This window comes from Arachis ipaensis, chromosome B05 (genome assembly GCF_000816755.2).
Source record: "Arachis ipaensis cultivar K30076 chromosome B05, Araip1.1, whole genome shotgun sequence".
Lineage (NCBI taxonomy): Eukaryota > Viridiplantae > Streptophyta > Magnoliopsida > Fabales > Fabaceae > Arachis > Arachis ipaensis.
Window position 1 is genome coordinate 76,816,693 of NC_029789.2, and position 5,703 is coordinate 76,822,395.

A 5,703-nucleotide genomic window follows, 5' to 3' on the forward strand; every position below is an offset into this window, starting at 1 on the left:
TCAATGGAATTAGATCGAGAAGCTTTCTAACAAAATTCAAGAGAAAAGATTGAAGAAGAAGATAAACTATTATTGATTCATTGAATTACAATAGAGCTCCCTAACCCAATGAAAGGGGGTTTAGTGAATCATAGCTCTGAATTCAATTACAAAGAAAAGGAAAACTGGCTAAAAGTGAAAGTAAAAGTCCTTTCTAACTTCAATTCTATCCTATTTATACACTTTCTATATTGAGCTTCAGTTGTGCTTCTTGGGCTTTGAGGCCTCTCCTTGCTTTCCTTTTGCCTTGGGTTTATGATCCATAATGTTGATGAGGTTGTTGATCCAAATTCTGTACATTTCATTGAGCCAATTTAGTGATAATCAAATAATGACACATGACTCAATAAATTGAGATTTCAAACTCATCAATCCTTCAGGCCCAATCCCATAAACCATGATATTCAATTGGGTTTCATACCAAAGTGAGTTTAAGTTAATATTTGTGCTCAAAGACTAACTTAAACCACAATATTTTTGGCCCAGAAACCTTTTCCAAGAGTGGCGTTTAAGTTGCAGTTTAAGCTTAAACTGCAGCTTAAACGCCAGACACTTCCAGTGAGGCCTTTTGTAGAAGCACGTTTAAGCTTCAGTTTAAGGTTAAACTGAAGCTTAAACGTGGAAATGGAAGAATGGTAGCCCTGGAGAGTAATGTAGTCGAACACGTTTAACCTCCAGTTTAAGGTTAAACTGAAGCTTAAACGTGGAGAAAGGAATGAGGCAGCCCTGGAGGTCGAACACGTTTAACCTCCAGTTTGAGGTCAAACTGGAGGTTAAACGTGGAAAAGGGTGGAAGCATACTGGAGGTCGAACACGTTTAACCTCCAGTTTGAGGTCAAACTGGAGGTTAAACGTGGAAGCTTAGAATGGTGGCCCTGGAGGTGTCGAACACGTTTAACCTCCAGTTTGGGGTCAAACTGGAGGTTAAACGTGGAGGTGGAGAGAGCAACCCTGGAGTGAAAGAAAACGTCGAACACGTTTAAGCTCCAGTTTGAGTCAAACTGGAGCTTAAACGTGGAATGGCCCCTGGTACTCTTCCTGGTTCTGGCGTTTAACCTCCAGTTTGAGGTCAAACTGGAGGTTAAACGTGGAACTCCTCCCTGGTGTCATACTCATTCTGGCGTTTAACCTCCAGTTTGACTCAAACTGGAGGTTAAACGTGGAATGCTCCTTAAGTGAGGCCTATCATTCTGGCGTTTAACCTCCAGTTTGAGGTCAAACTGGAGGTTAAACTTCAATCCCAGCATTTCTTATTCTTCATGATTTTGGCGTTTAAGCTCCAGTTTAAGCTTAAACTGGAACTTAAACTCCACATGTGATATTCAAGCTTCCTTTATTGATTTTCTTGCTTCCTTGCTTAGCCTCTTCTTCCCTGAAATCATCCAAACAATTGCATCAAAGTCTTGCAAAGTTTCATGAGAAATCTTCCATTCATAGCATTCAAATAATATAACTAAAAACTCATGGAATTTGCATAAAAATCTACATGTTGAATGATTTATTGCTTTGTTCTTCATTTAACCATTTTTGGTTACTTTAAGCTCAAGAAAATGCATAAAACAACTAAAACTAACAGAAAATTGCTAGTGAAACTAGTCCATGATGCCTTGGCATCACCAATCTGCCTCTCTAGGCTCTTCATGGAGGCTTCATGGTTCTTGGTTGTCATTTCTTGGTGTTTCCACATTTTGTCTATCAAGGTTTCCAAGTTAGTGATTCTTTGAGATTCTGGGGATGCTTGTGGTGGGTTGTGAGATGTGGATGGTGGATGGTAGGTATTTTGGTTGGTGGGTTGGTTATTGGATTGATAATGGTTGGGGTTGGGGTAGTTGTTTTGAGGTTTTCTGTAAGGGTTTTGGTTAGTTTGCTGCTGGTTGTGGTTTTGGTTGTTTCTTGAAGTGTTTTGGTTTGAGTTCCTCTGCCATGGTTGTTGGTTCTGGTTGTGATTGTCTCCCCATCTGAGATCTCCCTATCTGAGGTTTGGGTGGTTCTTCCAGGATGGATTGTATGTGTCACCATACACTTCATGCTGTCCAGAATTTTGGTTGTGCATGTACTGGACTTGTTCTTGCTGCTGCTCCTCTTGAGTTTCTTCATTTTGCACCCATGTGGATGATGGTTGGCTTGTGTTAACTGCTGCAACTTGGAGGCTATCAATACTCTTGGCCATTTGCTCAAATTGTTGTTGAATTTGCTGCTGCATCATCTTGTTTTGAGCCAAGATTGAGTCTACTCCTTCTAGCTCCATTACTCCTCTCCTTTGTGATGGTTGGCGGTTTCTTTGATGAGCAAAGAAATATTGATTGTTGGCCACCTTGTCCACAAGATTCTGGGCTTCCTCAGCAGTTTTCATTAGTTGTAGTGAACCTCCAGCAGAATGATCTAATGCCTCTTGAGATTTCAATGTCAGGCCTTCATAGAAATTTTGCAGCACGTCCCATTCATTGAACATCTCTGGAGGACACTTTCTGATTAAGGCTTTGTACCTCTCCCATGCTTCAAACAAGAATTCGGCATCTAACTGTGTAAATGTCTGCACCTCAGTTTTCAGCCTGATGACTCTTTGGGGTGGATAGAATTTGGCTAGAAATTTGGTCACCAAGTCATCCCAACTAGTGATACTTCCTTGGGGAAAAGTTTCAAGCCATTGTGCGGCCTTGTCCCTTAATGAGAACGGGAACAGCAGAAGCTTGTAGGTTTCAGGATTCACGCCATTGGATTTGACAGTGTCACAAATCCTTAGGAAGGTAGATAGATGTTGATTTGGATCCTCCAATGGTCCTCCCCCAAATGAGCAGTTGTTTTGGACCAATGTGATGAGTTGTGGCTTCAGCTCAAAGTTATTTGCATTGACATTAGGGGTGAGAATGCTGCTTCCACAATGTCTAGCATTTGCAAAGGTATAGGAGGCCAGTACTCTCCTCTATTGTGGGTTATTGTTAACCCCTCCTCCTGGATTAGATGGATCTCCTTCCATCTCGTGATATTCTTCCTCAGATTCTTCCTCTCCAACAATATTTTTCCCTCTTTCAGCTCTTCTTAACCTTCTAAGAGTTCTCTGGTCAGTTTCAGATAAAACAGGAATGGATCTCCTTGTACCTGACATACAAACAAAACAAAAGAAACACCACCAGTAACACTTCAATCTATTGCTAGAATGAAGTTTAGTTTAAGCAAAATTTCAAACAGTTAGTGTGTCAGTCAAAAATTAGAGAAACAGAAAAGAAAAAGTGCTTGATCTAAACTACCACCTCACTTAATCATTGTCAATCTATTCAATCCCCGGCAATGGCGCCAAAAACTTGATGTGCGGAAAATGATCCGACACAAAACTCACCGGCAAGTGTACCGGGTCGCATGAAGTAATAATAACTCACATGAGTGAGGTCGATCCCACAGGGATTGAAGGATTGAGCAATTTTAGTTTAGTGGTTGATTTAGTCAAGCAAATCAAGAGTTGGTTGAGTGATTTGTGATTAACAGAAATTAAATTGCATGAAAAGTAAAGGGAGAGGGGTAAATTGCAGGAAATTAAAGAGAACAGAAAATAAAAGTGTTGAATCTTAAAGAACAAGAAATTAAATGGCAGAAACTTAGAACGCAAGAAATGTAAATTGCAGAATCTTAGAATGCAAGAAATGTAAATTGCATGAATTGTAAATGGATCAGGGATGTGGGATTGCAAAAATTAAACAAGAGAACAGTAAATCTCAACAAACAAAAATGTAGAAGATGGATCTAATTGAACCGGATCTTAAACGCAAATGAAAATGAACTTGGTGTAGCAATGTAACAAGGAAATTGAAATTGAAAGATGTAGATCTCAAGACTCAAGAGACTAGATAACCGAGTCTAGATCTCACTGCCTTCTTAGATCCAAATTTAAAATTTTAAAATCAAAACAGAAGAAAACTTGGATTCAAATCTCAATTCTCCAATGGTGCAGTGAAAGAAACAAAAAGAGATCTCAAGGTGAGATTGAGACAGAATTTCCTCAATTCTTCAACACCCAAGACTCTGAATCTCCAAACAGCTCAAAACTCAAAAGTTCTCTACTGTGAATACTATGAAAACTCTTAAAGAAAACTCTAAATAAAAAAAAACTCCTAAAACTTCAAATCCTAAGCTATTTATACACTTTCTTCAAATGATCATTAAGCCTTGAATTAGGCCTTTAGTCTTGATGGAATTAGGTTGATAGTAGCCTCCGTTGATTGCTCTTGGTGTTGGGAAGAAATCCATTAGTGAACCGGGCCATGAACCATTCATGTTTGAGTCAACGTTTGAGCAAACGTTGACTCAAACGTCACTTGTGTAAAATTATGCAGCTAGGCCAAGATGCTGTCATCCACGTTTGGCTCAACGTTTGAGGTCAAACGTGAGCTCAAACGTGGATCTCCCCATGCTCTCTTTTTGGCCAACGTTTGGCCCAACGTTTAAGGCAAACGTTGGCGCAAACGTGGCTCACTCAATGCATCAAACAGAGGTGCTCTTCCTTGCTTTTATGGCACCAACGTTTGACCTCACGTTTGAGGCAAACGTTGGCTCAAACGTTGCCATCCCTTGCTCCTTCTTCAGCCAACGTTTGCCTCAATGTTTGAGGCAAACGTTGGCGCAAACGTTGACTTTTCTCCAGGGTGTTCTTCATCTGCTTCTCACGTTTGAGTTAACGTTTGAGGCAAACGTTAGCTCAAACGTGAATCCCTCTTTTCAAGCCATTCTTGCAACCTTCTTCCAAGCTTTATTCCACCTATCATCAACCAACATTTACATCAAAGCTATGCTCTAATCATGAGAGTTATTCTTTTTCTTGTCATATAAGTAATTATGGCATAAAACTCATGAAAATACATCAATTCATCCATAGTTGATTGAATCTAAGGAAACATGAAATTCCACTCAATTGGCTTACTTGTGGCTTAAAAAAGTGCATAAAACTAACTGAAAACAAAGGAAAAAGACTAGTGAAACTAGGCTAAGATGACTTGTCATCAACAACCACTTCCGTTCTATCTAGAATAGCTTGAGCGTTTATCTCTTGGGCTCCTGGTTCAGATCAGAGTCTTCGTGGTATAAGCTAGAATTATTGGCGGTCGTTCTTGAGATCCAGAAAGTCTAAACCTTGTCTGTGGTATTCCGAGTAAGATCCGAGATGGGATGACTGTGACGAGCTTCAAACTCACGAGTGCTGGACGTAGTGACAGATGCAAAAGGATCAACGGATTCTATTCCAACATGAGTGAGAACCGACAGATGATTAGCCGTGCGGTGACAGCGTATTTGGACCATTTTCACTGAGAGGACGGGAAGTAGCCATTGACGACGGTGATGCCCAACATACAGCTTGCCAGGGAAAGGAGTATGAATGATTGGATGAAAGTAATAGGAAAGCAGAGGTTCAGAAGCAACAAGCATCTTCATACGCTTATCTGAAATCCCACCAATGAATTACATAAGTATTTCTATCTTATTTTATATTTTATTTATATTTTAATTATCAAAATCCCATAACCAATTGAATCTGCCTGACTGAGATTTACAAGATGACCATAGCTTGCTTCAAGCCGACAATCTCTGTGGGATCGTCCCTTACTCACGTAAGGTTTATTACTTGGACGACCTAGTGCACTTGCTAGTTAGTTGGCCAGAGTTGTGACAAAGAGT

At 40.0% G+C, this 5,703-nt stretch overlaps 1 long non-coding RNA gene across 1 annotated transcript; it reads right to left on the reverse strand.

The window, feature by feature from the left end:
• Nucleotides 257-1,635, reverse strand: LOC110272185. The gene is made up of 2 exons (XR_002363110.1): nucleotides 841-1,635; nucleotides 257-331 (listed from the first exon to the last, which is right to left on the reverse strand). It is a non-coding gene; the product is annotated as an uncharacterized LOC110272185 (long non-coding RNA).